The 16,622-nt window shown below is 37.6% G+C and overlaps 1 protein-coding gene across 5 annotated transcripts in view; it reads right to left on the minus strand.

Annotated features, from left to right (window-relative positions):
* The window catches only part of LOC143226593 (sodium/calcium exchanger 3-like), a 129,651-nt gene that overhangs the window by 83,720 nt on the left and 29,309 nt on the right, over positions 1-16,622 (minus strand). Inside the window, exon 1 of one of the 5 annotated variants that reach the window (XM_076457778.1) lies at positions 12,787-13,087. The exons of the other annotated variants lie outside the window; for them this stretch is intronic. The gene's annotated coding sequence lies outside the window, so the exon portion shown is untranslated. Of the gene's footprint in view, positions 1-12,786; positions 13,088-16,622 lie in introns of those variants that run through there. 5 annotated transcript variants of the gene reach the window in all.

The following is a 16,622-nucleotide window of genomic DNA, read 5'->3' on the forward strand; positions in this document are numbered from 1 at the left end:
TTCAGCTCTGTTTGCCTTCATTACAACTTTACATTTACTTTACTTTGCAGTTCTTTTCATAGACTGCTATAACTGTACTCAAGCAACATTCTTTTTACAATGGTTCTATTCTTTGTTTTCGTGAGTTTCTTTGCTTCAGATCGTAAAATTGTGTCATATATTGAGCGCTCATGACTGCTCATACGCCATACATTTTCATCAATACCGTCATATTACTTTATTTTTTAGTTTTAGTGTAGTTTTATTGAATAATGTTACGTCTACGAGAGTGTTTTTATTTGTCCGCGTATAATTATTCAAGTAGACAGGGATTTGTATGTCTAACGCATAACGCCTGCAAGAAAGCGTAGTTTAAATTGCGTGCGTGAAATTGATAGAATAAGGAAAATTCAAGCAAAGGGCTTGAAAACGACTAAAAACGTTCTGCAGGTCGAGGTTAATTATATTATAGTGAATAATCAGATTTATATATAAACAGTCGTCATACCGATAAAGGGGGGGATGGGTTTTCTGCAAATATAACTAATTCGCATATTCTTCTAATTAAAATTTTAAAGCAATATTCTGATGATCAAAATTAAAGCAACGTTCCTCGTTGTATTGATGATTTAACGTCAATTAACAATTCAACTTTTATTATTAATTCACCAAATTTCTGGGATTTAGTGTTGCAAGTCTATGAACTACCGCTTACCCGTCAGGCTGGAAGTCGTACTACACCATACTGTTTCTCAAAAAGTGTTCTTACCTATCTGCTGAAAATACATGACTTATTCTGCAGTAACAATACATTTTAAACGAATTATTTGTTTTAAAATACAATCGGATTCAACTTGTGAAATACTGAAATTATATAAAACATTTTAATAAGTATAAAACTCTATTTATTGCAATGCTTTAACAGATGATTTCTTAACCCTAGTGTCAGTTTGCGGAGTTAATTGGAGGTATTAAAAATGGTATAAATTCAAAACCTACCCAAACTACTTTTATGTGTTTACAGTGCATGTTATTAGACATAAGTAGGTCAATTTCAGATGGTTTGGTTTTGAATTTTGCTACACGAGGGCTATCTGCGCTAGCCGCCCCCAATTTAGCAGTGTAAGACCAGTAAGAAGGCAGCTAGTCATCACCATTCACCGCCAACTCTTGGGCTACTGTTTTACCAACGAATAGTGGGATTGACCGTCACTTAATAACGCCCCCGCGGCTGAGATGGTAGCATGTTTGGTGTGGCGGGGACTCGAACCTGCGACCTTCAGATTACGAGTCGAGCGTCTTAATCACCTGGCCATGCTAAGCCCCAATCTTACATGACAAAGATTAATTTACGTCTTCCTAATTTTTTACTTTGTTTCAATTTTCGTATTAACTATCATTTCACTTAGGGGGAATTTATTATTATAATCGTTCCCTGGTGTGTCAGCGGTAAGATTCCGAAACTCCAAGTCTAAAATTCGTGTTTTAATTCCAGGTGGTGTACACACGACACATAATCAATTGTGCAGTATTGCACCAAGAAAAAAAAAAGCCACTTCAAATGGTGTGACGAACAACAGACATTATTGTTCTATTTATATAGATACCAAAAGAAGCTAGACCAATACTCTGTTGAAAATAAAATATGTTCTCTAAACAAAATATGTTTATGTTCTTAACGGTTTTTCTGCCAACTTACTCTTCGTATCATATTGTTCTTCACATTTTATTTTTGTTATTCTTTTCTTCTGTGAGTGGCGACTTCTTCCCCCTCCCACGTCTGGCTGTGAACAGTGAGAGGATAGGCTTAAGCACCTGCAATACTCTTTACATGCTTTTTAATTTTTGTTTTGTACAAACAACACCCAGCCTGTGGGTTAGGGAGATCAAATTCGAGGGATTAGGTGGATTACAAAGAGTTGTCACTGCTTTTGGTATTCAAGTTTTAAAAAATGTGACTTTTAATATTATTATTATTATTAACAAATGCTTTGTTGAAAAAAAAAAGAATTCACTTCTTGATAATGCGCAGCCACGAAAGTGATGAGTTTAGAGGATGGTTTGGACCATGTTCTTTCTGCTCAAAATAGAAATGTTCGTGTTCAAGCAGGTAACGCATTTGGCCACCTTAAAACAGTAAATAAATTTCCTTGTGTTCTTCCTAGGACCGCGAAGAAACCAGATCTTGTATGGCGCAACATGTACGGTCACTACCGAGTTTTATGTGAAATTTTAGGATAGAGTATAAGTTTTTTTCTCCATCATGGCCTGAAAATTAGTTTGTTTGTTTTTGAAATTCGCACAAAGCTACTCGAGGGCTATCTGTGCTAGCCGTCCCTAATTTAGTAGTGTAAGACTAGAGGGAAGGCAGCTAGTCATCATCACCCACCGCCAACTCTTGGGCTACTCTTTTACCAACGAAAAGTGGAATTGACCGTCACATTATAACGCCCCCACGGCTGGGAGGGCGAGCATGTTTAAGCGCGACTCGGATGCGAACCCGCGACCCTCAGATTACGAGCGCATGCCTTATCGCGCTCGGCCATGCCGGGCCCTGAAAATTAGTATTGGTTCAGCCATACTGGTAAGTGATTCGGATTCGAGATATGTTTTCAAATTTTGGAAGAGTTCCGGAGAGACAGAATATTTACCAATGTTTTTGGGTGTTACAATCGCACGTATCTCCTCCCTCTACAGTTGAACCATTTCTTCCTATTGGAAAACGAACTTTGGGGTTTACTGTTGTAGATTTTTACATCTTGTTTCATTACGTTTATTTTCTGGTGCATCAATAACGAACGTAATTAATATTTGTAATTGTTTCTTGAAATAAATTTGTTATAAGTGAAATATGTATATATGTTATATGTTATATGTGTATTTTAATTTAAGAAATAAATAATGATCAACAACCGTATTGTTGAGTGTGTATGTTTTCATATAACAAAGCCACATCTGGCTATCTCCTGAGTCCACCAAGGTAAATCAATCCCCTGATTTTAACGTTGTAAATCCGTAGACTTGCTGCTGTACCAGCGGGGAATGTCTTGTTGAGACGACTGTGTGCATGAGGCATGCACGTGCATGGAAATTGAAAAATAAAACTGAAAACACCTGTTTTGTTCCTGTAAGCACGTTGAACACACTCCTCCCAGTGACATAGCGCTATGTTCACGGAATTACTACTCTTGAAACAGGGTTTCGATGACCATGGTGGCAGAGTACATACAGATAGCTTATTGTGCAGCTTTGTGCTTAATTTCAAACAAACTGAATGGTATTATAGGTGAATTTAAAATGACTACAAAGTTACAATTAATGCGCGTTCACAGGTATATAAACCTACATTGACAAGTTATACACTGTAGAGCTTTGTATGTTGTGTCGTCAAGAGGTTATTGTGACAGCATGTACACATGCTAATAAATAGGAGGAAATAATGTTGTGTAATTCATCAGAGACAATGAATATTTCTCCTTATTGTTTTTTCTTTGCTATTTTACCTTTTTGAATTTTTCTTCTTGTTATTCTTTACTTTGGTGAACAGTCACCTTCCAACAACTGTCTGCAGACAGTGAAGGGTGGTATAGATGTGGGACATTGTGGGCTTGAACACCCACATCTCGCTCTCCAAATATCTACTTCTATTCCCTTGATTATTTAATTATTCTACATGTGAGACTGGCGGATCGGAGGTAAAGACTGGTAGACAGTGTACCTCTACTGCAATGTGGGTCCTACTTCTACCGTCATCTCCAAAATATAGGGTATATTTTATTTGTTTTTGAATTTCGCGCAAAGCTACACGAGGGTTATCTGCGCTAGCCGTCCCTAATTTAGCAGTGTAAGAATGGAGGGAAGGCAGCTAATCATCACCACCCACCGTCAACTCCTGGGCTACTATTTTACCAACGAATAGTGGGATTGATCGTAACATTATAACGTCCCCATGACTGAAAGAACAAGCATATTTGGTGCGACTGGGATTCGAACCCGCGACCCTCAGATTACGAGTCGAGCGTCTTAACCACCTGGCCATGCCGAGCCGGGTACGTTTTATATCGACATTATAATCCTGGGAATCCTTTCTATTGATGCGGCGTTTTGTTTTATTTTGTTTACTCTTGTTTTTAAAAAGATACAGAAATGTACTTGTCTCGTCACATTGGAAAAGGCATGAGGTGGAGGAAAGGCTGTCTGAATTCGTGAGACGATTTGTCATCAATAGCTAGCTGGACATTTTAAAATGAGACCGAAGTTGTCATGAGAGGATCAAACATGGGACTATGGAGCATAGAAATAATATAAACTTTATGGATAATTTGTTTTACCTCGAGAAAAAATTTGAGCTCCTTTTTAATGGTTGTTTTGTGTGTTTTTAATCAGCCAGAAATCAACCCATAATCTGAAATAAAAAAGCAGTAATACCTTTACAACCTTTATATTCATTACAAACAATTGCCTTTAAATTTTGGAAACCACAAAAGGTATCTTAATTTTAATAAATTTTGACCAAGGTTAAAAAAACATTTTTTAAATTAATTGCATGAAACATAAAAAAGAACCAACTTTGCAGGAAAATTATCTCGGATAAATTCGTTTTCGTTATCAAACGCCCTATACATAGAGAGCTACAAATTAAACCCAGAGGTAAACCTAGAGATTACCAGAATTCCATCCTTCACTTGTTAAAGAGAGCGACGAATAAAAAAAAAAGTCAAATGATTGAAGTAGAGATAGACTGCTTAATTAAGCTACATAGACTAGCCCTATGGAATACATGTAATACACGCGACTGCAGTGGCTTCATTAAAAATGCATTTTCTTTTCATGCTGTCTTTAGTATCTATAGTCGATAGAACCACTTTCAGATTATCTCTTCTTATGTACAATCATGTAAATACGTTTGTTTGTTTTTGAATTTCGCACAAAGCTACTCGAGGGCTATCTGTGCTAGCCGTCCCTAATTTAGCAATGTAAGACTAGAGGGAAGGCAGCTAGTCATCACCACCCACCGCCAACTCTTGGGCTACTCTTTTACCAACGAAAAGTGGGATTGACCGTCACATTATAACGCCCCCACGGCTGAAAGGGCGAGCATGTTTGGCGCGACGGGGACGCGAACCCGCGACCCTCTGATTACGAGTCGCACGTCTGAACACGCTTGGCCATGCCGGGCCCCACGTAAATACATCTCCTTGTATAAACAAAGGAACTGGTTAGATGAGGCTACATCGTCAAGACATATGAGGTTCCCCTTCAGTGGCACAGCGGTATGTTTGCGGACTTACAACGCTAGAAATCGGGTTTCGATACCCGTTGTGTGCAGAACACAGATAGCCCGTGGTGTTGCTTTGTGCGTAACTTCAAACAAACAAAATATCTGGAGAACAAACTAAGTCGATCTGAAAACGTTGTTCATTTCTCAGACTGATGACACCTTTATGTTTATTACCTAAGATCAAGATGTTTCAAGCAGTGAAGGAAAAATGATCAAACCAGTCTGATATACCAGTATAAATGCTTTCAACAAAACTTTACGTATAACACAAAAAATACTTTATATTTAAATCATCGTTTAAATGTACAAGGTACCTAAATAACTAATTGTTTTTGTAAGAAACGTTTAAATACGCTAGCTAAACACTTAATCTGTTTTTTTTTTTAAGAAACATAGCTAAAACGTGCCACCGAAATAAAAACGCATTTTTTAAGAAACTCAGATTAAATTTGCTAGCAGCTAAGTAACCAAGTCTTTTAAGAAAACATAGTTTAAATTTATAAGGTACTAGGTACGTGACCCGGCATGGCTAGGTGGATAAGACACTCGACTCATGATCTGAAGGTCCAGAGTTATCCGAAACTGAAGAGACATTTTTTTTTAATCTTATCCGTAAGGTTCCTATTTTGATGATAAAATGCAGGTATGTGTTCTGTGTATGTTTATCATATCAATGTCATTTGATATAGTAGATACAACAATGATAAATACAACAACATTTTTTTTCTGCCAAGTCTACGTCACTTGATATTGTGGTAGCAAATATGGCAAATACAATTACACTTTATTTTACAACGCCTACGGTACTTCATACTATGGTTAAAAACATAGTATATACAATTAAACCTTCTTCTGCCACACCCACGCCATTTGACACTACGGGTTATAAACATGGCTCATACAACTACACTTTTTTGTGCCGCTCCTATATCACTTGACACTGTGTTTACAAATATGATCCTGACAGAACTAAGGTGGGACCGGCAGAGCCGAATAGTTTAGGCACTCGACTCGTAATCTGAGGGTTACGGGTTTGTACCCTGTCACACTAAACATGCTCATCCTTTCAGCTGTGGGGGCGTTATAATATAACAATCAATCCATTATTCGTTGGTAAAAGAATAGCCCAAGAGTTGGCGATGGGTGGTGATGACTAGCTGCCTTCCCTGTAGTCTTACACTGCTAAATTAGGGACGGCTAGCGCAGATAACCCTCGTGTAGCTTTGCGCGAAATTCAAAAATAAACAAACAAATACGGTGAATATAACTAATGACACCAAGTTAAGCCGGTAAAACGTTGTAACTATATTATATTCTGTATGTCCATTAATAAATATGTTTTAAGTTAAACAATTCAACTTTATTCTATTACATCTATGCCACTTGATGCTGTGGTAATGAATGTGATAAATCCACAAATGTCTCGAAACGACAATCGGCTGTGTTAAAAGGAAGTCTCCTTTCCTTTCCGAAACGAATTCCAATTTGTTTGTTTTTTTGTCACTTTCTAATCACCCTGTAAAACTACATACAGAAAAACTAAGTCATAGTTTCTGCAAGTAAGATGTAAGTTTCGTTTCCTCATCATTTCCTAGTTGACAACAGAACTAAGTATAGTTGTACCTAGACGTGCAGTACAAAGTTGAACATCTGTCCATGTGCGTGTGCATGTGTGTGTAGCTGAAAATGGGTTCACCATGAGTCTGGCAGATGTAGATACAAGCGCCTGTTGGTAGATTGTTTCCCGTGTGAATCGTGCAGAGATACTTAATTTATTTGCGCAAACGTATTCGCCCACATTTGAAAATCATTTCTTTTTAGGTTAAATAAAAATTTATTTTCTAAATTATGCCAAAGCCCTAGTTGATGACAAGAAAAGAAAAAACTTTTCAGAATTTGTCGAAAATTAGGCTAAGTTTACATTTTGTGTAATTTAAGCCTAATCAAGATGTAAGACCTTAAACAGCTTACTTGGAATTTACGTTATGAAAGAGAAAGACGAAAAGATTATATTCAACTTAGTTTTTCTCTCTTACCTTACTGTTGGGTTTATGACCAAAAACGTTGTAAGGGTCGAACAAAAACACTAAAGAAAGGATATGTCCTGCAGGGGTAACCCGTTTTAACTACTTGCATAACTATACAATAGTATTTTTTCTATCAGTCAGTCAGTAGACACTAAAATTATATCACATATGGGACGTTTAAGGTTGCAGTTTACACTTTTGTGACGTCATTAATACGGGCGCACCCATTTATCACGAGAAGAACTACGCATACTGTACATGATATATGAGATTCAAAAGCAAGAAATAAAAAACATTTTATTTAAAATTTTGGGGTTACTTACTCTTAACACAGAACACTTTCGAGTACCCTACGCAAGAACATCTAGTCTTAGATACTGCAGGAAATGTTTTAACATGGATTTTTGCAATTTCAAATGTCCTTTTAATTACCGACCAGTGCATAGGCAAGTGTTAGGTACAGCAGAATAGGAGGGGGTGGGTGAGGGGGTTGAAAAATATCTTGAATTAATGATCAGTTAAGTACGATAACAAACGGTAAATTTAAAACCAGTCGTCCAATAGACGAATTAACGAAGTCTACTTACTCAAATATTTATATTTTCCACACGTTTATTATATTTTATGTCTGATGTTTACAATAGCTGATTTCAAATATACTGCAAATATTTTAATGATTCTTGGTAGTTATTTTATGCCTAAATTTACACTTGTCGATATAAACTACTAAGATATGTTTGGATCGAACTTTATCGTACTGTTACCCGATTAATATGTAATGTTTGTTTGTTTTGGAATTTCGCACAAAGCTACTCGAGGGTTATCTGTGCTAGCCGTCCCTAATTTAGCAGTGTAAGACTAGAGGGAAGGCAGCTAGTTATCACCACCCACCGACAACTCTTGGACTACACTTTTACCAACGAATAGTAGGATTGACCGTAACATTATAACGCTCCCACGGCTGGGAGGGCGAGCATGTTTGGCGCGACTCGGGCGCGAATCCGCGACCCTCAGATTACGAAGTGCACGCCTTAACGCGCTAGGCCTTGCCGGGCCCAATATGTAATGTATATACCTCTGTAAACGTACATGTACTAACGTAAGTGTGAATAACATGTAGTTTAACTTCTTAACGCTGGTTGTACTATTTTGCTTGTTAGTGTCAGTAAGCCTAACTACTTTTGTGGCCCCCTGAATGTTTTTGATAAAATTTAATTAATTTCTCTGGAAATTAACATTTTAACAATACATAAAACGTATGTGTCAAGAAACGTGTGAAATAATTTCATTTATATCTTTCAATAATCACTTCATCTTTTTTTGTGAATAATTTTTAATCTATTTAATATAAAAAATATAATAAAATATTTTATGAGCCATTTTTCTAAGTAGAAGGCCCGGCATGGCCAAGCGTGTTAAGGCGTGTGACTCGTAATCCGAGGGTCGCGGGTTCGCGCCCGCGTCGCGCTAAACATGCTCGCCCTCCCAGCCGTGGGGGTGTATAATGTGACGGTCAATCCCACTATTCGTTGGTAAAAGAGTAGCCCATGAGTTGGCGGTGGGTGGTGATGACTAGAGGCCTTCCCTCTAGTCTTACACTGCTAAATTAGGGACGGCTAGCACAGATAGCCCTCGAATAGCTTTGTGCGAAATTAAAAAACAAACAAATAAATTCTAAGTAGACCTCATATCAGCGCCCTCTTGTCTTCATTATTATAAACAGTGCAATACAGAAGCTTAAACTCGCTCTTTTGTGAAAGTTCAGAGAAGTATGTAGTTCTATAGACGATAAGGTGTACAGATATATTTATCTAAACGGAATCCTACAAATGGTAAACATTCTGCATGTTCGTCATACAAAGAGTATCTTTCTATAAAGTAACTTCAACACTTAACTTCCAATCTGCGGGTGGCTGAACAAGCTCGCCCTTTCAGCTATGGGGGCGTTATAAAGTGAGAGTGAATCCAATTATTCACTGATGAAGAATAGCCCAAGTGTTAGCAGTGGGTGATGTTGACTAGCTGTTTTCCTTCTTGCCTATCACTCTTTAGGGATAGCTCGCGCAGATGGTCCTCAATAGCTTCACTCGAAATTGAACAAACAACAAACAAACTTTGACACTTGGGCTTTGCGAATACTTTATCTGCATAAAATTTTAATATGTTATTGAGCCATTATCAGCAATTAAAGACACACACACGTATCGTTAACCACAACAAGTGTTCAGGCGAAAGTTCAATACCACACAACATTAGAAAAATGAAAGAAAAACTCGTTGTTAAAAGTAATTTTAACACTATCTGAAAAAAACAACAACTTTTCGTAGCTCAAAATATCATAATTTGTAACAGAAACGAAATTGAGTCAAAACATAAACCGTTAAAATAATGACCCAGCAAGTTGCAAAAACACGAAACAATAATGAATAATTAAGTAAAATTATAAAATAGATGAAATAATTAAAATGTATACCAATTATCAGGAATGTAAAAAAAAAAAAACTATACTTTTTAGAGGAAAATTCCTGTTACAAAAGTCCCTCATTTTCACACATAATTCAAAAACGAAAATTACCTCTACAGTCGTTTGTTTCTTTATAAATATATTTATTTCCTTTTAAGCACACGCCTCCCAAGTGGCATAGTGATATGTCTAAGGACTCATTATGTAAGAAATCGGATTTTGATACCCGTGGTGCAAAGAGCACAAATAGCCCTTTGTGTAGTTCTGTACTTAATAACAACCATCTGTTTGTTTGTTTTGGAATTTCGCACAAAGCTACTCGAGGGCTATCTGTGCTAGCCGTCCCTAATTTAGCAGTGTAAGACTAGAGGGAAGGCAGCTAGTCATCACCACCCACCGCCAACTCTTGGGCTACTCTTTTACCAACGAATAGTGAGATTGACCGTCACATTATAACGCTCCCACGGCTGAAAGGGCGAGCATGTTTGGCGCAACAGGGATGCGAACCCGCGACCCTCGGAATACGAGTCGCACACCTTAACACGCTTGGCCATGCCAGGCCTAATAACAAACAAACAAAATATTTATGCCCAAAGCTCTAAGCTGGGCTATTTTTTTCTGCCCACCTCTTGTAACCAAACCAAATTTTTTAGCGTTAGATGCCATCAGACTTACTGTTAAGCCATCGAAATCCTGTAATTATGGTAAATAGGCGTAAAAAATCTATTAATTTTATATACTTAAAATGACCTAAAACTTAAAATCATTACATAGATTTCTAACTTGTTAATAAAAAAAAATCTTAACTTTTTTAGTTATTGAACGCAACTCATAAACTATCATCACAATATAACGACTGACGAATACCTCTAAGGCTTGGAAAACATTAAAGAAACCTTTATTCTTATCGAATGCTTCTCACATTTGGAAAGCACAGATAACGCTATTCCCCTTAACGAATGTTTCTAGTATTAGGAAAGCAAGGATGAGGTATTTCCTCTCAAAGAATGCTTCTCATGTTTGAAAAACTTTTCTGTTTAATGAACTCGCGTTTTCTTCCCTCTAGTCTTACACTGTTAAATTAGGGACAGCTAGCACAGATAGCCCTCGAGTAGCTTTGCGTGAAATTCAGAACAAACCAAACCCATGTAACGGCTACAATACCCAAAGGTATATACCAGTAAGGTGAGAATAAATCGGTTAACACTTATTAATATCCATACCCCGTTTCTCTGTCAATGCTCGAGGGATTTTCTAATTTCGTTTGAAAAATCCCTATTCCGAATACATATTCACATCACGATAATGAAATTCTTGCTATAGCGAAACGCATCATAATTTTGGCAGGAAATTTTGATGTATCGCACAATTACGGTACACCCTTCTAAGCAATTTTACCCACAAAAAAAAACTTGTTTTGCTTGGCCTTTTGGTTAGCAAAATGATGAGAAATTACAGTTTATTTCTATGCTTAGTCTAATCATCCTTCGCCATTATGTTTAGATGTTCTTATTTGCGGGCCCGGCATGGCCAGGTGGTTAAGTTACTCGACTCGTAATCCGAGGGTCGTGGGTTCGAATTCCTGTCGCTCGAAACATGCTCGCCCTTTCAGCCGTGGGGGCGTTATAATGTGATGATCAATCCCACTATTCGCTGGTAAAAGAGAAGCCCAAGAGTTGGCGGTGGGTGGTGATGACAAGCTGCCTTCCCTCTAGTCTTACACTGCTAAATTAGGAACGGTTAACGCAGATAGCCCTCGTGTAGCTTTGCGCGAAATTCAAATCAAACCAAGCTTATCTTTCCTTCACTTACAGCTTCTCCTATCACCACCTCTTCTAACCCTCGTTTCAGCTACTATCCTGCCTCCTCCCACTACTTCATCAGATGGTTCGGTCTCAACCTTTCACCAAGTTCCATCCAACAAACAACCAAGTTGTCACGACAACTATTGATCTAATATCTTCTGAGAGGATGTGTATCTCTCCACGCATTTTTCTGAAGAATTATTTGTTGTTGTTGTTTAAGGGCGAAGTTGTACAATGGACTATATGCGGCAGTACTCGCCGCTGGTATCGAAACCGGAATTTTACTGTTATCAGCTGTCAAAACTTATAGAGCGCAGATTTTTTTCCCTAAAAGAATAGACGTGTAAAAAACAAAACTTGTCTTCTTTCTCTTTTTTTTTAGTCTCTCAGTGTAAATAAAATCACCGATTTTAGAATTATACTTATTTACCCCTATGTTATCCAAAACATCATGGCCTGGTCTTTTGAGGTAATATAGTTATATCCCGCTTGGTAACAGTTCACTCAGCCATTCGACAAAATCGCTTCAAACTATACAAGTCTTCAGGCTATAGAATATATCAAATGTTTTCCGAAATATAAGTGGGTTTAAATCAAATAAGCATTCAGGTCATCGACTATTTGAAATGTTTTGTACTTGAAAACCAAGTACATTTCAAATCATTGAGTATTTTGAACATTTTCTTTGGCTGGAATGGGCTACACCAAGTTAACCTCGAGATCTACGAGTAAAAAACAACATTATGCTAATAAAATAACAGGGAAGCAAAAAATAAGAAACATGTTATTAGTGGAAGAACATATTACGTTTCGACAGAACATCGGTCTGTTTTGTTCTGAAGAAAACAGACTAATGTTTCAAGATAAATGTAATATATTCCAACAAGAATAAAACTTTTCCTTATGCATGTAATTCCCCGTTTGCCTTCAAATCACCATATATTTCAAATATTTTCGTAGTCATAAATGGGTTAAAACCAAGTAAACCTTCGGATCATCGAATACTGCAAATATTTTCGAAGTACAAAATAAATCACATAGAACTTCAATACACTCTTCTTAGTAAAACCTGGTATATATACCCCTGGTGGGCAGTGCAAAGATAGCCCATTTTGTAGCTTTGTGCTTAAAAACAATCATTAGTATAATTACTTTAAAATAGTTCATATTGTAGATAAGATAAAAAGCTTTAACTTACTTTTTGCAGTTTCATATTTATAAGGAATTTACCTGTTTCTGCAGAAGGACTAAAATGCTAGCCCGGGATGGCCAGGTGGTTAAAGCACTCGACTCCTAATCCGAGGGTCGCGGGTTCGAATCCCCGCCGCACACTAACATGTTGCTCTTTCAGGCGTGGAGGCGTTATAGTGTTACGGTCTGTCCCACTGTCAGTCTGTAGTAAAAGAGTAGCCCAAGAGTTGGCGGTGGGTGTTGATGACTAGCTACCTTCCCTCTAGCCTCACACTACTAAATTATTGACGGCTAGCGCAGATAGCCCTCGTGTAGCTTTGCGCAAAATTCAAACAAAGTGCTGAAAAATCATAAATACTAAATTATTTTTTTGCACTGTCGTGTTGGATTATACAAAACCTAATACGTCGAGGGAAATAGTTCTTTAATTATTTATATATTCATTCTGTGCGAGATACAAAATAAGCAGAGCCCACAATTTCCACAATAAATGTATTTTCTATACATTCCAACCACTACATGGTAAATACTTCAGAAGGCAGTTGCAAAAAGATCTATCTAGAGTACATTGGTAAATGTATAAAAGTTCAGAGCCTAACTTTATTTTTGCTACTAAATCAATGATATACAGAATATTTGAAAAGTAATAGGACTTTAGAATTTGAATAGAATGGTGTAGTTCTTAACAGCACATATTGTAAACGCAAATGGAAATAAAAACAGAAAAGGTCAGTTTAAAGAGGCCCGGTGTGGCCAGTTGGTTAGTGTGCTCGATTCTTAACCTGAAGGTCGCAAATTCGAATCCCCGTAACACCAACATGCTCGCCCTTTTCAGTCGTGGGGGCGTTATATAGTACGATTAATCTCACTATTCGTTGGTAAAAGAGTAGCCAGTGGGTGGTGATGACTAGCTTCCTTCCCTCTAGTCTTATACTGCTAAATTAAAGACGGCTAGTACAAATAGCCCTCATAAAGATTTGCCAGAAATTTAACACAATATGCACACAATTCAAAAAGATGTACCATATTCTACGTCTTGTAAGACACTACATCTTGGATGACGCACCCTAATTTTGGAAAGACAGTTCTAAGACAAAAATAGTTTGACTTAGCAACCAACACCATGATACAGTCTTGACTTTTTTTTAACCTACTAAGTAAATACAGTCAAATACATCGTATACTTCACAGTATATCGACAATATCAGTTAAATGGAATGTTTTATGCTATTAAAAATACTTGTAATTGGTAAGTAACAAGATTATGATCTGTGTAAGTGACCATTTTGAGTAGATCCTAAGCTAACCTCTTGCCTTAACACATCGCTTTTGTCTTGGAAGACGCATGGAAATTTTTCAACGTATTTTTAAAGAAAAAAGTGCGTCTTACAAGAGGTAAATTACAGTATTTATTGTGAGAAGTGCTGCTGGCATTTCTGTACAGACGGAAAGAGAAACACGCACATTACTTTTATCAACACACACATTACTTTTATCAACACACACATTACTTTTATCAACACACACATTACCTTTATCAACACACACATTACCTTTATCAACACACACATTACCTTTATCAACACACACATTACCTTTATCAACACATACATTACTTTTATCTTGGTTCTGAGTCCTATTAATTTTTGGTGGGGTCGGCAGTGGACTAGTGTTTCCAAACTGTGAATCCTAGGAATCGTGGTTTGCGTGCAATTTATACAAGTGAAGGACGCGGACCGCACTTTGAGGTGGTTAATACAAGTGAAGGACGCTCACCGTACTCTGAGGTGGTTAATACAAGTGAAGGACGCTCACCACACTCTGAGGTGGTAAACACAAGTGAAGGACGCTGACCGCACTCTGAGGTGATTAATACAAGTGAAGGACGCTCACCGCACTCTGAGGTGGTTAATACAAGTGAAGGACGCTGACCGCACTCTGAGGTGGTTGATGCAAGTGAAGGACGCGGACCACACTCTGAGATGGTTGATGCAAGTGAAGGACGCGGACCGCACTCTGAGATGGTTGATGCAAGTGAAGGACGCAGACCGCACTCTGAGGTGGTTGATGCAAGTGAAGGACGCGGACCACATTCTGAGGTGGTTGATGCGTTATGAAATTGATATCCAGTTCCAAATGTTGGATCAGATACGAATAATCCAAGAAAAGGGAGTGGGTTCTGTTGATATCTCTCAAGACTTATTACAAATTATGAAAGACCATGGAAACGTAGCCCATTCTGTAGCTTTGAACGAAAAGTCTCACACAAAGAAACTAAATGTCTTTAAGACGTCTTGTAGAATCCTTCAAAATAAGTTAAAGAGCACCTTCCAAAAATAAACTAGAGGAATAAAAAAAAAACTCGAACGGCATCTTATTATCAAATAAAGTAAACTGGTAAGACTGCTAGTGTACAGGTATAGCCCTCAATCGACCAGAGAAAGACAATCACCCAGTAAAACGTATAGCCAAAAGAACTCTGTCTGGCTCATTGGAACGAACAACAACACTGACAGCCACTTTTATAAAACTACTGGAGGTGCAGGTTGTATTCAAGAGTACTATACTACGTCTCGAATCTTGAACGTTTCGATCCGCTGACTGACACGTTAACCAATAATTCATCATGATATCGATTGATTCATTAACTCGACTCAGACTTCCCTTCAGCTTATTTAAAGTATATTAACGACATGACGGAGAAATGAAAGGACGCCCACTGAATTTATTTCTACTAAAATTTTGTTCATTTTTTATCAATATTTCGTTTTCTGAAGGTACAAGAAAATATTTAAAAACGTCGTAAATAGAAACAAGTTTCGTATCAAATCGTCGGCCATTTGTTCTTCCCGAAAACAGAAGCTGTACCATGATCGACTAGGTTTTCTCGATCGTTGTTGAACTGTCTGTAAAACTTTCTTTATAAACTAAAAAGCCATTGGAACAAATAATTTAAAATTGAGTTACTACTGTGAACAAGTAGAAAATGTCCCAGATATGACAGCTTCTATTCACTATCAACCTCAATAGGTGGTTAACCAGGTGGTTAAGGCACTTGACTCGTAATCTGATGGTCGTGGGTTCGAATCCCCGTCACACCGAACATGTCTGCCCTCTCAGCAATGGGAGCGTTATTATGTGGCGGTCAATCCCACCACTTGTTGATAAAAGAGTAGCCCAAGAATTGGCGATGGCTGGTGATGACTACTTGCCTTCCCTTTAGTCTTACACTGCTAAATTAGGCGGCTAGCGCAGATAGCCTCGTGTAGCTTTGCACAAAATTCAAACCACATGGACCTTATTTCTAAAACCCTGATGAGAAGTTTCTGTAGTTTCTGGACAATTTAAAAGGTAACTGGTGCACTACTTTGATATCCAGAAATAAACGGTCGGATAGGTTTTATGAGTGAGATTTTGTTTCTCTTTCGGTTACATCTGGTTTTTTAATACCTTTTATTTCGTCTTTATTTCGTTTCTTTTCTATTTACTAAGAATAGGCTCTCCAAGAAACAGGGATTCGTTCGATCTCATCTTGATTACTAAAACTCTTGTCTAGGGTAAGGTAAGACTACAAGATCTTGTTTCACCTTCTCGTAATTGTGTTACAATGCCACAATTACGTGGTTCATATAAACAGACATATGGCTCCACTTTTAGTTTTCTACGTCTGGTTGAAAGGAAAGGCTTAATCCTACTCAGTTCTTAGGAAGACTAGGACATATAAACGAGAATGTAGAATGTTCGTAGAAAGACGAAGATCTAGTCATTAGTATACAGAATGTTCATAGGAAGACAAAAAACTATTCACTAGCATGTAGAATGTTCATAAGAAGGCAAAGAACTATTTCATGTAGAATGTTCCTAGGAAAGCAAAT

This window comes from Tachypleus tridentatus, chromosome 9 (assembly GCF_004210375.1).
Source record: "Tachypleus tridentatus isolate NWPU-2018 chromosome 9, ASM421037v1, whole genome shotgun sequence".
In the NCBI taxonomy this organism is placed as follows: domain Eukaryota; kingdom Metazoa; phylum Arthropoda; class Merostomata; order Xiphosura; family Limulidae; genus Tachypleus; species Tachypleus tridentatus.